Below are 19,287 nucleotides of genomic sequence, written 5' to 3'. Positions count from 1 at the left end.
AATCATGTAGCATTAAGCCCAATGCCTAGTGTCCATCAGACCTCACAAAATTTCTGAGGAACAATGCTTTTCATCAATCCAGTCTTGAATCATTCAGGTGTAGGTTAAGACCTGGTCCTAATTAAGCTCTTTTGCTTCAATTGGAGGTCAGTTACAAGCAGTTGAATCACCTTCCTTTTGTCCTAGAATCATCAGGTCACATCTGCCCTGTAATTACTGTCATTGCTACCCAAAGATTATCTTAATATATTGATTAAACATTCTAGATTTGAAGGAGAGGGGAAAATGGGTGATGGGCATTGAGGAAGGCACTTGTTGGGATGAGCAGTGGGTATTGTATGTAAGCTAATTTGACAATAAATTGTATTAAAAAGAAAGAAATCTAGGGGCGCCTGGGTGGCGCAGTCGGTTGAGCGTCCGACTTCAGCCAGGTCACGATCTCGCGGTCCGGGAGTTCGAGCCCCGTGTCAGGCTCTGGGCTGATGGCTCAGAGCCTGGAGCCTGTTTCCGATTGTGTCTCCCTCTCTCTCTGCCCCTCCCCCGTTCATGCTCTGTTTCTCTCTGTCCCAAAAATAAATAAACGTTGAAAAAAAATTTTGAAAAAAAAAAAAAAAGAAAGAAATCTCAAAGAAAAAAAAGCTCTAGATTTGAAGTAAAACAGAACTTCTTTCAAACCTAGGCCCTGTCTTCTATTAACTACATGAAGTATTAATTCCCTCTCAGTTTTCTTACCAAAGTAAAAAGATAATGATAATTTCTACATTACAGGATTTACAATAATTTGAACAGACAATATTTTTAAATAGAATGAATATCATACTGTGTAGTAAATAATAAATAACAAATATTAACTATGTTCTCTTATCTTATGAGAAACATAGATCATTAGGACTATTTCAGACTAATATGGAAGTTGGATCCTGCCTTGGATATTGTAAAGTAAATGAACAAACTTTTATAGTGCCAGTCTCATAGCTGGACTCAATTGTCTTTCCTTATCTGTTAGAGCTGACAGTAACAAGAGTGATAATACATCCCTTTCACCCAAGAGTTTTGCTGCCTCAAACACCTTTTGGTGGCGTCACTGGGAAAATGTCTATTCCATGACTTAATACCTGCAATCAGCAAGAGTTGCCTCTGTCACTGTTACCATTTCAATATGGAGACATAGATGAAGGAGACATAAGTACAGACCTTTTATTTTACCCAGCCACCAGTATTATGTAAAACAGAGCTCAAGATGAGCACAGATATCCCAGATATCGAAACTAATGGACTAAGCTTCCTAAGGAGTGAATTTATCCTTTCAGTTTTGGGATTAGTCTCTTCTCAACAAACAGCGTACTAGGCAGTGGGTTGGAATATATATATATATATATATATACACACACACACACACACATATATATAATACACACACATACATACGTATATACACACATATATATACACACATACGTGTATATATACACACATACGTATGTATATATATGTATATATATGTATATACACACATACGTATATTATACACACATATATATGTATATTATGTATATATATGTATATACACACATGTGTATATATACGTATGGGCATATGTATATGCATAAGCATATGTACACACACGTGTATATATGTGTATATACATACATACATGTGTATACATATGTATACTCATACATATATATACACACATACATATATATGTATAACTTTTTATTTAAATTCTAGTTAGTTAACAGTGTAATATTGGTTTCATGAGTAGAATTTAGTGATTCATCACTTACATATAGCACTTAGTGCTAGATTGTATTTGAATAGTACTATTTGGGTACCATATATACAGGCCTTCTCTCCCTGATAAGAGGCAGTCAGTACCCAAATCAGAATCTGGGTACTTCTGAAGTCTAGTGGATCCCCCATGTAATAGATCCAGCAGATCCTTTTGAAAAACAGGGTTCATGGTGGTCCATCCCTAGTATTACAGAAATTATAAGTTGGGCACAGATTTAGGAATGCCATAGACCTTCAAACATTTAAACTTCAGGAATGAAATCTTTCTATTTTCTTCTTCTGCATATGCACACTACTTGATTCTCTTTCCATTCTGCCTCAGAATAAGTGATGTTCCTTTTTCTTTTCAAGAAATTAAGAGTATGCAAATAGACTCTTCTCGATAAAACCCAGAATCTATCATTTATTAGGTCAATGAGGGTGAGCTCTTTAGCTCCTCTGAGGCTTCATCATTGAATCATCAAATAGTGATCAAAGGTTTTGACGATTACATGATATAATGTAATAAGTTACTTGGCCTAGGGCCTGAAATATAGTAAGTAACCAATAAATATAAGCTGGTTTTGTCACTCTCATGATTAATATTACTCTTACTACCTATGTTTCATTTAGGATACATCCTAGGCGACTTGATTCATTGCTAAGCAAAATCTTGCACTGGAACCCCACACCCTAGACTTTTTTTCATTTATGAGAAAAGAATAAGAGTAAGAGTTACTGACATCTATCTTCAATTTCTTCTTTCCTATCCACTTTAAGACAATCTCGTCTTCCACTTTCAAATTATTCTGAATTACCAAATGAAATAATTCATTTAGTCCTCATTCCATTTGAGATTCCTGTATTCTATATAGACTGTAACATTTATCATTAGTTTGATATTCCAATAACCAGACTTTCAAATCTTTAATTTACCATTGAGCAGGGCATTGGCTTTTTTTTAATATATCATAATCAATTTGCCTTATTATAAATGTAACTATTATTTTGAAACCACATGACTCACAGGATAAAACCTAACACCTACTAGTATTTTATCCTGATTGTAACCTTCATATGAATTTTGTGTCCTGCTTCTTCACCATCCTTTTGGTTGAATCAAGGATGGGCCCGACAACTTATGGTCATTTTCAGGTACTAAAAGACCTCAGGTCCCATTAATCCCCCAACAGATCAGTAGCAACATGTTTACTCTTAAAACAATTTTTTTAAATCTTCCAAATTTTACTTGAAATTAAACTTCTTCCTTCCTCCACTTTTGGAAGCCTGAAGCCAGAAAAGAGTATGGGTTTTATTAGTTCTATTCTTTATACCATTAGCACTTACATATCTTCTGACTAGTGGTACCACTAACACCTCCAGAATTTAAAAGAGGGGGAAGTAGGAGTGTTATGGGCATGAAAGGTATCTTTCTTGACATGTACCTTCATGAGCTGGCTACAGAGATCCGTAGGCTGGACTCCTGTCAAAAGTAGGCTCTTGTTCCTATGTTTATTTTGATGAACCCTTTGGAGACTCATTTCAAAATAAGTCATTCATTCACAGTTCCTTTGATTCAAGAGAATGCATCACTCCTGGATACTCTTCATTTCTTACTTAGCACCTGGGTATTTGGGAGTACTACTGGATCCTTTTCTGCTGAGTGCTCCAAAACCCTGATGGGGTCCTCTGGGACAGAGCTTTACAACGTCTACTTCCAGCACTCGTTCCATACACAATACACAGAAAAGTATCCTTGACTCACCATTTGTGGGAATTAATCAATAACCAAATGCAGACTTTTTCTGTTTTGTTGCCTGGTAGGGTGTTCCAGGCACGGGCTGTTTTCTTTAAAATTTTCACTTACGAATTTGCATCCTCGCAAGGATAAGTGTTAAAGATCCGAAGGTGACACTATCAGCATACCTAAAGTTGTCTCAAAAAAATCTATTTCTCTAATTGCCTACTGAATTCTTTACCACTGTATGTTTTTGAGTGATTGAGTCCCATCACTGGATGGGTGCTCAGCACTCATTTTCAAATGTAAGACTAGTTGATCCATCTGATTTTAAGACTATGAAAACATTAAAAAGATAGTTCCCCTTTTTAACATCTTGTTAACCTAGCCAGAGTTTTGTCAAAATTCTCTACAAATTCTAGTGTTCTACAATCTGGTTGGACTCTATAAAAAAAAACTACTGAATCCTTTAAGAACAATTGCAAAGCCTGGCTTAGCAATCTGTTCCTTGCCTTAGACACAGACCTCCAACTGACTTTAAAAAAAAAAAAAAAAAAAAAAAAAGTGGCTCAGTCCAAAGCATCCAATTCTTGGTTTTGGCTCAGGTCAAGATCCAGTTTGTGAGACTGAGCCCCGGGTGGGGCCCTGTGTTGGCCCCAGGTCAGGCTCTGCACTGACAGCATGTAGTCTGCTGAGGATTCTCTTTGTCTCTCCACCTCTCCCCCACTTAATGTACACACACACACACACACACTCTCTCACTCTCTCTCTCTCTCTCTCTCTCAAAATAAACAAACCTTAATAAATAAAAACAAAGGTGACTTCTATGCATTTTAGGACACCAGATTTTAAGAAATAAGAGGTGGAAGGAATACCCAAATAATTAATTGACTTGGCAAGAAAGCACAGCCTGTTCATTCCAGCTATCCTATACCAAGCCACTCTGCTAATACAATGAGAACTCTCATTTATCTCCATCTTTGATTACAGAGCTCTTTGGGAACTTCTCTTGCTATTTGGACTCTGGAGAAACCAGACATTCTTCAGGACTCACTCAGGAAAAGTTATCTTTTACTTTTCTGAAACACACACACACACACACAAAATTTTTCTTTAACATGGATCCAGTAATATTTTCTGCATTTATCACATTTTACTCTGCATTATAGTTATTAAAATAATCTTTCCTTTACACATTCTTGAGGTTGCAGGTCATGTATAATACCTGTTTGCTTTCCCATTTCCCATCACATTGTCTAGCAGGTTACAAATGTTTCTTGGGAAATTTGGACATTTAAGTAATTTGAATTCTTGCAAATATATACAACGATATTGTGTGGTTTGCTGTGTTTCACTTTGAAATGTAATGATAGTTTCATATAGTGAAATGAGTACTCAAAAATAACTTGCATATAATTAGGTTTATTATATTTGAAATAGGCTCTTTTGACTTTTACTAGTCTTCTCAGTCCCACAGAGGAGTATATGTAGGCCATACATGCTCACTCGGAGCAAGTCAAAGTTTATTAGGAAAAAAGAAATTGCCCACTGTTTTTGTCTTTGCACTAGAGAAGGCAGTTCTTTTCCTAAAGTAGATTGACAATGGCTGAGGCACAATATCAATATTGGCAGTTCACCATGCTCTGGAGACCTTGAGTCAGCAGACAAATATTCCCAAATGCACTCACTCTTATTACGCAAGAAATAAGCTGTAGGGGACTTTTGATTGCAAATGGTTCTAGTTTACTAAGGAAAGACTGTGGTCATTAGTGAGCATGTTTTATTGAAAACAGCCATTATGCTGAATGAGACATCCTATTTAAGAAAGTTCAAGTGAGATGTCAGCGTTTGGTAAAAATTTTTAAAGTCAAATCAAAAGATTTGACTAGGAAATCTAGTAAAAAAAATAACATTTCTGCTTATAGTTTGTAAACCTATGTATTTCTGAAGGACCACAAAAAATTAGGTTACTATTCGGCCGCAGATGGCTTCTGAAACAATCTTGTCGTCCCCAAATTCTTTATATCAGATTCAACCCCTTCAGTAAAGTAGTATTTATTACAACTACCAAATGAAAAACAAATTTGCAATGCATTGTGGGGGCAGTAAGGTGAAGTATAAAATAAATCTTTGCTATTGAGAATTCTTGAGGTGAAAAAATATGGGAATACACAAAATAATTAAAGTAAAATGAAATCGGTGATTAAGTGCTGTATAAATGGGAAAATTATAGGTATAAAGAGATTCAATATGGAGTAATAAAGGAAGACTTCCATTAGAGAGGGCAAGTTTAACTAGAAACTGAAAGATAATTTAAATAAAAGAATAGGGAAAGATGACAGATACCTTGTACATAACCACAAAACAATATTTTAATCACTGAATGTATAGAGTGTATTTTTTTAAAGCTAATTTATTTTGACAGAGACAGAGACAGCACTTGTAGGGGAGGGGCAGAGGGAGGGGAATACAAAGAATGCCAAGCACACTCCACACTGTTAGCTTGGAGCCCGATGTGGGGCTCCAACTCATAAAGCCATGAGATCATAACCTGAGCTGAAACTGAGAATTGGACGCTTAACTGACTGAGACACCTGGGCGCCCCAGAATATACTTTTAAAGGAAAATTAACTTATCTTGCCACTAGGGAAGTAGAATATGATATAGGTAACTAATAGAATTTTAACTCTTGGCCATATAAAATTTAAGTAAACTTTTTTTTAAATAAATCTCACATGATCTACAGATCATAGAAATCTTCCATGGCTTTAATTATCAGAATTCTAGCATCGTTCATTGGCTTGTTATAACAATAATCCCTCCTAAAGAAAACTGTGCCTCCCACAGTCTTGCTGCAGGATTCAACCTTAAGCAGCTAAACCCTGAAAATCCACTGAGTCATCAACTCTCTGACCTTCTCCCTAGTTACCATTCATGTAAGCAAGGAAGGACATATGATTCAAGGGCAGCTAATATAAATTTAGGACTTATATTGCTATAAAAAGCTGCAACTAGGGTTTTGGTTATACTGAAACCATCATGCTTCTTCTCTTGAAAGACTTGTAAGAATTATACCGTATAAACAAATAAGATAACTAAACAGAGAAGACTAGGGAATGTAGTTGAATTTTTACAGAGCATCTGAGTGAATCTTCATGTATATTTCTGCAACTACTGGGTCTCTGAACCTTTGTATTTTACTTCCCTTTGTATATATCTCCTGACCTCTTAAGTTGTCTTGATAATGTCTGTTCATCACATTCCAAGAGTTTAAAAAAGCATGTTCTAGGAGCGTCTGGGTTGCTCAATTGGTTAAGCATCCAACTTCGGCCCAGGTCATGATCCCGCGCTTCCTGGGTTTGAGCCCCACGTCAGGCTCTGTGCTGACAGCTCAGAGCCTGGACCCTGCTTCAGACTGTGTCTCCCTCTCTCTATGACCCTCCCCTGCTTGTACTCTGTCTCCCAAAAAATAAATGAATATGTTAAAAACTAAAAAAAAAAAAGCATGCTCTAGATGCCCTTGTAGTTTTCTCTCTGCCTGAAATACTTTCCATTCGCCTAATCTTACCTTCAGTTAGCTTATATATATGAATTTAAGGGTTTGTTCAGATGTACATTCCTGGGGAATTCAAAGATTCTTAATGTGCTTTCTTCTAGACTTCTATGTCACTTAAGGTCATGCCCATTTCATCACATTTACTACATTCTATTATGTGGCCCAGTAAATATCTTTTTCCACCAAACGGTAGGATTTGAGAACAAGTTCACTACTGGACTAATTTGAATAGTTCTGGGACTTACAGAATAGTACCTGGGTCATTATAGAGACTCAAAAATTACCAGGTGAATAAAAATGGTAATGCCTGTAAGTATTTAAATATTTGGAAGCTAAGAGATTTTAAGACATGACAAATGTTTTTTATGAGTCCAGAGGAAAGAATTACTTACTTTGATGTAGAGGAGTTTGACAATGAAAAGAATTAATACCAACATAAATATAAACATTAACACAATTCATATCCTGGAGGTTATAAGAAGGAAGTTAAAGTGGGGTATTACATGAATGTTGCAATAACTAGAATAAATTCAGTGATACAGAGTTAATGTGGAGATAATATATGTTGAAAAAGTTATTTTCAGTTGTGTTAATTTAGTGCCAAGTTATTACTACAAAGTTACATTCTGTATGAATTTATAAAAATGTAAACTAGATTTATAACAGGAAAAGAATAGATAACAAATGCACTAGATTTTCTCAAATGATGTAGATATTTTTTGCCTATTTCTAAATGGTTCTAAAAATAGCATGTTGCTGAATTACAATCTTATTCTAAGAATTTTATGAAAATATCAATGGGATTTAAGCTATTTCTGTGGCTAAAGTATCTATATTATACAGTGAAATAAACTTAACATTTTAGTAAAAAAATGTATTTAATGCCAAATTTATTCTTTATGACTATAAAGAATTTTGTGGGCTTTTTTCCTACAGTTTAGGAAAACAAAAAGCTGAATAGTGAAGTTAACATGTGACTAAAATTCCTTAACTGTTCAGTCTCTACAAACACTCTCAAAAGCCTTCTTCATCTAACCCTGTCTCATATTTCATTGCAATGCTTGCCAATCAGTTACAGTCTTTGGCCCCATGTCACTTTCATCCCATTGGATGACTGTCATGGGAGCTGCCCAATGGTGCGCTGCTAATGAGGCAGCTTAAAGAGCAGCTGGGGAAGTGCAATTGCTGGATTAGGGTCAAGGCCAAGAGAGAAAATGGATGAGAGAGATCGAGTCTGAATGACTGCCAATAAGCAGGGGTTCTATTATCCTGCTAAAACAGGACATTCATTACCATCTATTGTAACATAATTTGGGTTCAGTCAAGCTGTCTCTCCCTCTCTTTGGATTTACAATTCATAAACCACAAATGGTCCAAAGGGTGCATTGTCCCTTGTGGCCCTGTAACCCTGGGTGAGGGGGAAGCATGGCAGAAATGAATGAGCTATAAAGTCCCTAGTGTGAGCACCATCAGGGCTGACACCTTGTTCCTTGAAGCTGTGACATAAGTTGTAGGCACAATGCCGAAAAAGTTTTGCATGTCTTTGGAGCCAGTTTGCTCATTAAGCAAAGATAAAATAAAAAGTCCTTGTTTATCCTTTGCAAAAATCAAATCCTGATGCTAACAGCCAGTATCTCCATGCTAATTTCCTCTTGTTACTGGTAAATTTACTGCACAGGAACAGAAGAGGCTTGTTTTTCCATAAGGAACAAACTCTTGGGTTTTTAGACCAAGTTCTTCTAAGTCTCAGAGAATAATCTATTTTTCCAGTAGTTTTGTGTTGTTTCTACATATGAAAAATGACATGTATAAAATTGCCTCATTATGTCTTTTTCTTCTTTAATCACAAAGCTTCCTTTAAAAAGGATAAATGTCCCTTCCCTTCTTCCTCTTCCCCTCTTCTTGTGTCCCTACTGGTCTTTTCCAATTGTACTACTTATTACCATTTGGATTCAGTTCTAAGGCCCACCTGCCATCTGAACTAATGGAACCATAGTGTTATTGTCTATGTGCTGTACTCGGTTAGGAAGGCAAATGAGCTTGGTGAACAGAGAGCAAGTACAATAATTCAGAGCAAATTAACCAAGGCACAGTGAAAATAATTAATCACTGTAGTAACGAAAACATATGCATCATCTTTGTTCTAGCCTGATTGATAATGGAACACTGTTTACTTCTGGCTGTGGGGCAGGTAGACCTCACAGAGCATCCTCTACCAAAGGGTTGCTTCCATAAGTCACAGATGAAAGTACTGGAGGACAACTGGTAGTTCTTATACATCTTTTTAAATATGGCTTTAACATAGGTAACTTTTAGCTTGTTCTTGCATTTTCTGGATGTGTCAGAACCCAATCCATGTTGCCTTTCTTTCCTCAGGTGTTCAAGTTTCATCTCCTATGTATGACTGTTTCACACACCATTGCCTGGTGGAAATTTGCCATAATTCATGTCCTAATTATTTTTTCATATGCTTTATAAAAATATTATCTTATGTTAAAATTTTGGTGTTTTGATTTTAAAGGCTTAACAGTGTAGGTATTTCAAACTGCCCAAACCATAGTAAACGATCGTTAGCAAAATCTGTCAATGATTCTTCTAAAGATCACTATAAATGTATTTACGAATTTCAAAATATACACTGCCTTATTTAATTCTTAGAAATAGAATTCTCTTGTAATGGATTTGGGACATTTAATATTATGTTTTAATGTATTATCATAACAACTCTGATACCTAACTGTAAAATGCCATATTCTGATCAACAATATCAACAATATCTGTAAGATCAAAGATGATCTTAATAGATCATCTTTATTGAAGGCATATAGTGCTCAACACTGAGTTTATGTGTGTGTGTGTGTGTGTGTGTGTGTGTGTGTGTAAATGTATTAATGTTCCTGAAAGCTTAAAATAGTTGATTAATTATAGCTATTTCCTTTTACAAAAGATAATGAGTTTCATCTGTGGATCATTGATCTAATAAGATATATATTTTTGATGCTAATACAACCCAGATGAATGAATGTAAAAGTAAATTTTTTGAGGATGTGGATGCTAGGTATTCAAATCTATGAAATTTAATCTTATATTGAATGATGCACATGGCCAGGCGTAATAATTAGCCTGTGTTTTACAAATAGTTATGTGTCAGATTATAAACATTGCTTTACTGAGGTAGTTTCCATTCTGAATTTGTTTATGAAATACATTCCTACCCTGACTCATTTAATTGTTCCTTTAACAAATATGGAGTCTATGAATTAAAGGTTGGAAACATGACATTCAAAGGAAGTGTTTGCCTCAAATAATTAAATAGAAATTGAAATAAATACTAGGGACAGAGAGAGAGAAGGGGAGGGTGAGAAATAGGGTGGGAGAAATATTTTTTTTAAAACTATTCACTTTTGAGAGACAGAGAGACAGAGCGTGAGCAGGGGTGGAGCAGAGAGAGAGACACACAGAATCCGAAGCAGGCTCCAGTCTCCAAGCTGGGCAGCACAGAGCCCGACGCGGGGCTCGAACTCACTGACCACGAGATCATGAGCTGAGCCAAAGTGGGTCACTCAACCAACTGAGCCACCCAGGAGCCCCGAGAAAGATTTTTTTTTATATAGCCATCAGTACATTCTAAAGGAATCTGCCATTGGAAGGTTTTTGTTGTTGTTGTTGGGAGATGAAATGACTGGTAAAAAGAAAATTTAAAGGTAGAAACAGGATCTAGTCTTAATTACTCAGTATAATGACAATAGTGAGGAGATTCTGGTTCTCTGGGTTAAGTTTAATTTTTTTTTTTTTTTTAACGTTTATTTATTTTTGAGACAGAGAGAGACACAGCATGAACGGGGGAGGGGCAGAGAGAGAGGGAAACACAGAATCGGAAGCAGGCTCCAGGCTCCGAGCCATCAGCCCAGAGCCCGACACGGGGCTCAAACTCGCGGACCACGAGATCGTGACCTGAGCTGAAGTCGGACGCCTAACTGACTGAGCCACCCAGGCGCCCCTCTGGGTTAAGTTTAAAGAAAAGGACAGTTGCCAATGATGGGGGTTATATAAACCTTTCCTGGAGAAAAACTTAAAATATGGGTTTGGATAAGAATCAAGTAGAATTTTTAAATAGGATTTCTCCACAGGACCTTTAAAATTGTCAATAAAATTACCAAAACCATGAGAGCTTAGTAAATTTGTAAACTTTGAATAAAGGGGCTGAATTTAGCAATGGGCAACACCAAAAATCAGCTTCTAGATGAGAAGACAAATGGGTCACAATCATAATTCTCAGTGCAGTAACATGTTTGTAGACATCACGTGCCTTTTACATGTCACCAAGACAGTTAATACTTGGTTAGCTGCTGCTCATGGGGTTGCTGAATGCCATTACATTTTGGAAATAATAAGGGCTCCCATTCATTTAGTTTTTACTCTGAGACAGGTACTGTGCTCAGTGCTTTACTCCTCACCATATACCTCTTCTATAAGGAAAGTATTTTCCCATTTTTTCCCCAAAGAGAAGATGAATGCTTAGAGAGAGTTTAAGTAATTTGCTTTAAATCACCCAGCTATTAAATTGTAAAGTTGAAATTCAAATCTAAGCAGTCTGGCTCCACAGCCTATGCTCTTAACCACTGAACTAGACTAGTAGGGAAGGAAATGCTAATGTGTTCCCCTAAGCATTGCATTTCTGCCAGGGAATGACTTTAATACCAACAGAGAATTGGTCTTTTGGAATGAAGCCCTAAGGGATAAAGAAAAAAATAGCAACTTTAAAATAAAAAGAATAATGACCACAAATAGAAGCATATTTTAACATTATATTTCTTTCATTAAATATATTTATCCACTCAGCTTCTTGGAGAGTTAAGAACTAGTCTATAAACTTTTTTGAAAATATGTTTATTAATTTAGTATATGTTTAAACAGATCTAATATCCCATTTTCCAACCTTCCCTTATTTCTAGTGGACAGTCAAGGAATAAATACATAGACAAAATATTTTCCTTAACAGCTTAGAATCGTTGTCTAGAAATTATTGATAAGGTTTATCCAGCCTCTAAATGACTATTTATCAAACACCTTCTCATTTGAAACTTACTAATATATAAATATACCTATGAATCAAATATTTGTCCTTAAAATTTTAATTTCATGTTATGATTTAGGGTATACTTAATAGTCCGGGAAAGTGTGGATGTAAATACACACACCTTTATCTCTACCATCATTCCACGCACACACCCACGCATAAAACAATCACATTTTGTAAGTAAAAGCAGAAGTTCGTATCCTTAAGATAGTTATATGACTAGAACAGCTATTATCCCCAACAGCTTTAAAAATATGCTTGTTAATTGTGTCAGTGAAAAAGCATTTTGTTATCTTAATAACTATTTTCTCCCTTAGCTTATTAAAATATATTCCTGGAGGCTTCCAGAACCCATTTCATATCTGCAAGCCTCCAAAAAAAACCTCACAAATGGTGACATTAGTGGCACTGGTAATCGGAGCAGAGGTAAAGAATGTAAATGAGAAGTGCTGTGTAAATCAGCCTCGATATTGTTTCTGCTGCTTTTATCTGTCCACTGTGGGTTGGGTTCATTGCTACAGGAGCTCATCCTGGCTGATAAAAGCCACAATCAAGTTGCAGACCAAGACAAATAGCTCTCAAAGGAATGCTGACAGAAATGGGAATTATAGAAATTTCCACATTACCTGCTTCCGTAAGTCCATAATTTACAGTCCCATCCTTGACGCCATGTGCATTTTTATTTTGGTAAATGCTAGATCTACACTGCAGTTCAGTGTTCTCTTGAAGTAACCTGCGCTTGACAGTTTAATGGGAACACCCTCTGGTTGGCTGGATTCCCCTACGATCTACTTGCTCTTGCATTTTTGGCTGTAGCGGCCAATCTGCTCCCTTTTGGCAAGTTTCTTGGAAGTAAAAATGTGGAAAGATTATCAGAATCATGAGCAGAAAAGCCTTGCGAAATATCAGCTGAAAAATACATAAAATATAAGTTATCTGAAAGAGTATCCCATATTAGAAAGCCCATTTTGCTTTTGAGCTTAGTAAACCAATGAGGGGGTGTTTTGTTTGTTTTAATTTTAAAGCAATGGTACGAACATGTTTTTTAGGGATTAATATTTTTTTGGAGAATGTATAACATATATAGGCAAAAAAGAAAATATATATATGTTATGCCAATTTTTCTCCGTCACCAATTTTAACTTGGGGGAAAAGAATTTAATATGTTTCTGGGGAGGAGGGGCCAACATTGTGAAGTAAGGGGATCCGAAGTTCCCTCGTCTTGCAAACACAGCAGTGTTGAGGCCAAAGGACTTTGAACTCCAAGCGTCTGGGTGGCAAAGTGACAGAGATGCCTGTAAGGACAACCCGGTGGGCCATAAGTACCTGGATCCTGAACTGGGAGAGATAAAACAAACGAGCGGCAGAGGAATGGAGAGGGGAGGGGAGGGATCCCCTTCTGCCAAGAGACAAAGGGAAGAGAAAGAGGCTGGGGAAGTGTAGGACAGTATCTGGAGGAGAGAAAAACCACAAAGTTGGATGGAGAAAGATCCAATCTCTAACTGCGGGGCTTTCTCCAGACTGGGGCCAGCTGCCCAGATCCCGCACCTGGGAGGAGGGGAGCCAGTCGCAGGCTCAGTAACTAGTTCAGAGGCACAGTCCACAGTGGGAGAAAGCGATCCACTCTCTGGAGTGCTGTGGGTATATACCCACTCAAAGGGCAAAGGCTGCCTGTGCCCACCAGCCAGAGGCCATATATCGGCCGCACAGGGCGGCACTTCCCCAAAACTGGGGCAGAGTAGGAACCTTAAAGACACCAGGGTTTAAGTCCCAGCCGAGCACCAGGGAAGCATGGGAGTTGGCAGAGTGGGACAAACTGCACACATGGCACTGAGGCGGCGGGGCATCTGTTCCCCAGAGCCAGGATTCAGGAAGTGGCAATCTTTAAGACATCGGGGTTTAAATCCCAGCCAAGCACCAGTGAAGGCAGGGGAGTAGGCAGAGCAGGACAAATCACTTCGTTTGCACCGTTAGCACAGTGAGGACGGCTTGAACAGAGTGGTTTGGGACACCTGGTCCGTGAAGAAGAGACTGGGCTGTTGCCATTTTTCTCCCCATCACCAACAAAATGGGGCTTCAGGGAAGGGACAGTGGGCCCACAGGGGAGGCAGGACCCACCTACACCAAACCACTCCCCTCTGCTGGGTAGCTGCTTATCTACTGCAGCCGGATTGACACTGACAAACCAGACAGCCCATCCCCCAGACCAGCACTGTTGCATTGCCCAATTTAATTCTCAGACAATCCTCTCTCTCTCTCTAAACACACACACGCACACAGAAATATATATATAGAGAGAGAAATATACACATACACGTACTTCCTTCTCTCCATATCTCTTCCCTCCTCTAGTATGGTTACTCTGGTTGTTGGTTTAAGCAGACATATTCAATCTATTCTCTTTATACATGTTCTACACCTTCTTTCCTTTCCTTTCTCTCTCTCTGGATTAAGCTGAATAGTTTCTCTGTCTGGTCAATTTTTCTTTTCTTTTCTTTTTCCCGGCCCCTGTCATTTCTGTCTTTGTATGGGATAAGGACTCTTACAACAGCACCTCCTCTACCCTATTCTATACTTGTTGCTGTATTTGGTTTTTTTTTTTTTTTTTTTTTTTGCTTTTTTCCCCTGTATGTGTGGTTTTGTTTTCTGTTTTTCTTGTTTGTTTTCCTTTCCAGGGCTACTTCAAGGAACAAATTGAAGCACACCTGGTGGCAGGTCCAACACATGACTATGAGTAGGGAGATAAAGTAACCAAAGTCACAACAACAGAGAGCAACTAACACTCTCCAAAAAAACACCTCCTTGAAGGGCCAGACCCTGGACAGTGTATGGCCCCTCTTTAATATAGTAGGGCCTGAAGGTGCAGGGCACATAACAAGTGTTTAGAACACATAAAGGACAGAAAACTAGCCAAAATGATGAAACGGAAGAATTTTCCTCAAAAGTAGTTCCAGGGAGAAATGACAGCTAAAGAATTGCTCAAAAAAGATATAAACAGGGGTGCCTGGGTGGCTCAGTGGGTTGAGCATCTGGCTTTGGCTCAGGTCATGATCCCACAGTTTGTGAGTTCCGAGTCCCACATCCGGCTCTGTGATGACAGCTTGGAGCCTGGAGCCTGTTTCGGATTCTGTGTCTCCCTCTCTCTCTGGTCCTCCCCTGCTCGTGCTCTCTCTCTCTCTCTCTCTCTCAAAAATAAATAAATAAACATTAAAAAAAGATATAAACAATATAACTGAACAAGAATTTAGAATAATAGTCCTAAGATTAATTGCTTGGCTTGACAAAAGCATAGAAGACAGCAGAGAATCTGTTGCTGGGAGATCAAGGAACAAAAAATAGTCATTATGAATTAAAACATGGTGTCAATGAGCTGCAAAGTAAACTGGGGGTGGTGTCAGTGAGGATTGAAGAGGCAGAGGAGAGACTAAGTGAAATATAAGATAAAATTATGGAAAAAGATGAAGCTGAGAAAAAGATTAAAGAATTCTGGACCATGAGGGGAGAATTAGAGAAATAAGTGATTCAATGAAACAGAACAATATCCATATCATAGGAGTTTCAGAAGAAGAAGAAAGAGAAAGGGGCCAAAGGTATACTTGAACAAATCATAGCTGAGAACTTCCCCAATCTGGGGATGGAAATAGACATTGAAATCCAGGAGGCATAGAAAACTCCCTTCAGACATAATAGGAATCGATCTTCTACATGATATATCATAGTGAAATTGGCAAAATACAAAGATAAAGAGAGAATTCTGAAAGCACCTAGGTACAAACTGGCCTTAACTTAGAAGGGTGGACACATAAGAATAGTAGCAGACCTATCTACTGAAACCTGGCACACCAGAAAGGAGTGGCAGTAAATTTTCAATGTTATGAATAGGAAAAATATGCAGCCAAGAATCCTTTGATCAGCAAGCCTGTTATTCAGAATAGGAGGAGATATAAAAGGTTTTCCCAAACAAAAACTGAAGGAATTCATCACCACTAAACCAGCCCTACAAGAGATCCTGAGGGGGACTCTGTGAGTGGAACACTGCAAAAGCTACAAAGAACCAGAGACATCACTACAACCATGGAACCTACAGATAACACAATGACTCTAAATCTATATCTTTCAATGATAACACTGAATGTAAATGGACTTCAATCAAAAGACATAGGGTATTAGAATGGATTTAAAAAAAAAAGCACCATCTATTTGCTGTCTACAAGAGACTTATTTTAGACCTGAGGACACCTTCAGATTGAAAGTGAGGGGTGGAGAACCAGCTATCATGCTACTGGAAGTCAAAAGAAAGCTGGAGTAGCCATACTTATATCAGACAAATTAGATTTTAAACTAAAAGCTGTAACAAGAGATGAAGTACATTATATCATAATTAGGGTCTATCCACCAAGAAGAGCTAACAATTATAAATGTTTATGCACTGAATTTGGAAGCACCCAAATATATAAAAAATGAATCACAAACATAAGCAATCTTATTGGTAAGAATGTGGTAACTGCAGGGGACTTTAATACTCCACTTACAACAATGGATAGATCATCCAGACAGAAAATCATTAAAGAAACAATGGCCTTGAATGATACACTGGACCAGATGGACTTCACAGATACATTTAGAACTTTTCATCCCAAAGCAGAATACACATTCTTCTCAAGTGCACATTGAACATTCTCCAAGATAGATCACATACTGGGTCACAAAACAGCCCTCAATAAATATAAAAGAATTCAAATGATACCATTCACACTTTTAGATCACAATGCTAAGAAACTTGAAATCAACCACAGGAAAAGTTTGGAAAATCTCCAAATACATGGAAGTTAAAGAACATCCTACTAAAGAATTAATGGCCTAACCAGGCATTTAAAGAAGAAATTTAAAAATATATGGAAACAAATGAAAACAAAAACACAACAACCCAAACTCTTTGGGACTTAGCAAAGGCAGTTTTAAAAGGAAAATACATTGCAATCCAGGCCTATCTCAAGAAATAAGAAAAATCCCAAATACAAAATCTAACAGCACATCTAAAGGAATAATCAAGAAACTCCAAAGTGAGCAGAGAAGTAAACAATATAGAATCCAAAAAAAAAAAAAAACAGTAGAATAGATGAAACTAAGAGTTGTTTTTTTGAAAAAATAAACAACATTAATAACCCCCTAGCCAGACTTCTCAAGAGAGAGGACCCAAATATATAAGATCATGAATGAAAATGGATTTATCACAACCAATCCCTCAGAAATACAAGCAATTATCAGATAATATTATGAAAAATTCTATGCCAACAAACTGGACAACCTGGAAGAAACAAATTCCTAGACACCCACACACTACCAAAACTCAAAAAGGAAGACATAGAAATCTGAACAAACCCATAACTAGTGAAGAAATTGAGTCAGTTATCAAAAATCTCCCAACAAATAAGAATCCTGGGCCAGATGGCTTTCCAGGGGAATTCTATCAGACATTTAAAGCAGAGTGAATACGTATCCCTTCTCAAACTGTTCCAAAAAATAGAAATGGGAGGAAGACTTCCAGACTCATTCTATGAAGCCAGCATTACCTTGATTCCCAAACCAGACAGAGACCCCACAGAAAAGGAGAATTACAAGCCAATATCCCTGATGAACACAGACGCAAAAATTCTCAATAACATACTAGCAAATAGAATTCAACAACATTTAAAAAGAATTATTCACCATGATCAAGTGGGATTCATTCCTGGGCTGCAGGGCTGGTTCAATATTCACAAATCAATCAACATGATACATCACATTAATAAAAGAAAGGATAAGAAACTTATGATCCTGTCAATAGATGCAGAAAAAGCATCTGACAAAATACAGCACCATTTATTAATAAAAACCCTCAAGAAAGTGGGGATAGAAGGAACATATCTAAACATCATAAAAGCCATATATCAAAAGCCCACAGCTAATATCATCCTCAATGAGGAAAAACTGAGAGCTTTTTCCCTGAGATCAGGAACACGACAGGGATGTCCACTCTCACCACTGTTGTTTAACATAGTGTTGGAAGTTCTAGCATCAGCAATCAGACAACAAAAGGAAATAAAAGGCATCAAAATTCACAGACATGATATTCTACATGGAAAACCTGAAAATCTCCACCAAAAGACTGCTAGAACTGATACATGAATTCAGCAAAGTCACAGGGTACAAAACCAATGTACTGAAATCAGTTGCATTTTTATACACCAAAAATGAAGCAACAGGAAGAGAAATCAAGAAACTTATCCCATTTACAATTGCACCAAGAACCATAAAATACCTAGGAATCAACCTAATCAAAGATGTAAAAGATCTGTATGCTGAAAACTATAGAAAGCTTATGAAGGAAATTGAAGATACAAAGAAATGGAAAAACATTTCACGTTTGGAAGAATAAGTATTATTAAAATGTCACTAGTACCCAAAGCAATCTACACATTCAGTGAAATCCCAATCAAATTTGCACTGGCATTCTCCTCAAAGTGGGAAGTAACTATCCTAAAATTTGTATGGGACCACAAAAGACCCCAAATAGGCAAAGTAATATCAAAGAAGAAAACCAAAGCAGGAGGCATCACAATCTGAAACTTCAGCCTCTACCACAAAGCTGTAATCATCAAGACAGTATGGTATTGGCACAAAAACAGACACATAGACCAAGGGAATAGAATAGGGAACCCAGAATTGGGCCCACAAATGCATGGCCAACTAATCTTTGACAAAACAGGAAAAAGTATCCAATGTAAAAAAAAATGTTTAGCAAATGGTGCTGGGAGAACTGGACAACAACATGCAGAAAAATGAAAGTAGGCCACTGTCTTACACCATACACAAAAATAAACTCAGAATGGATGAAAGACCTAAATGTGAGACAGGAAACCATCAAAACCCTAGAGGAGACAGCAGGCAACAACCTCTTTGATCTCAGCTGCAAAAATTTCTTGCTTGACACATCTCTAAAGGCAAGGGAATTGAAAGTAAAAATGAAGTATTAGGACCTCATCAAGATAAAAAGCTTCTGCACTGCAAAGTAAATAATCAACAAAACTAAAAGGCAACTGATGGAACAGGAAAAGGTATTTGCAAATGACATATCAGGTAAAGGGTTAGTATCTAAAA

General features: G+C 37.3%; 1 pseudogene; it reads right to left on the bottom strand.

Moving 5' to 3' along the window:
* The window catches only part of LOC121040423 (actin, clone 302-like), an 86,485-nt pseudogene that overhangs the window by 40,012 nt on the left and 27,186 nt on the right, over positions 1 to 19,287 (bottom strand).

This window comes from Herpailurus yagouaroundi, unplaced genomic scaffold (assembly GCF_014898765.1).
Source record: "Herpailurus yagouaroundi ecotype Mexico unplaced genomic scaffold, PumYag 28, whole genome shotgun sequence".
NCBI classification, from domain to species: Eukaryota; Metazoa; Chordata; class Mammalia; order Carnivora; family Felidae; genus Herpailurus; species Herpailurus yagouaroundi.
Note: the sequence above shows the minus strand (reverse complement) of the source record. Positions and strands in the feature narration are given on the sequence as shown.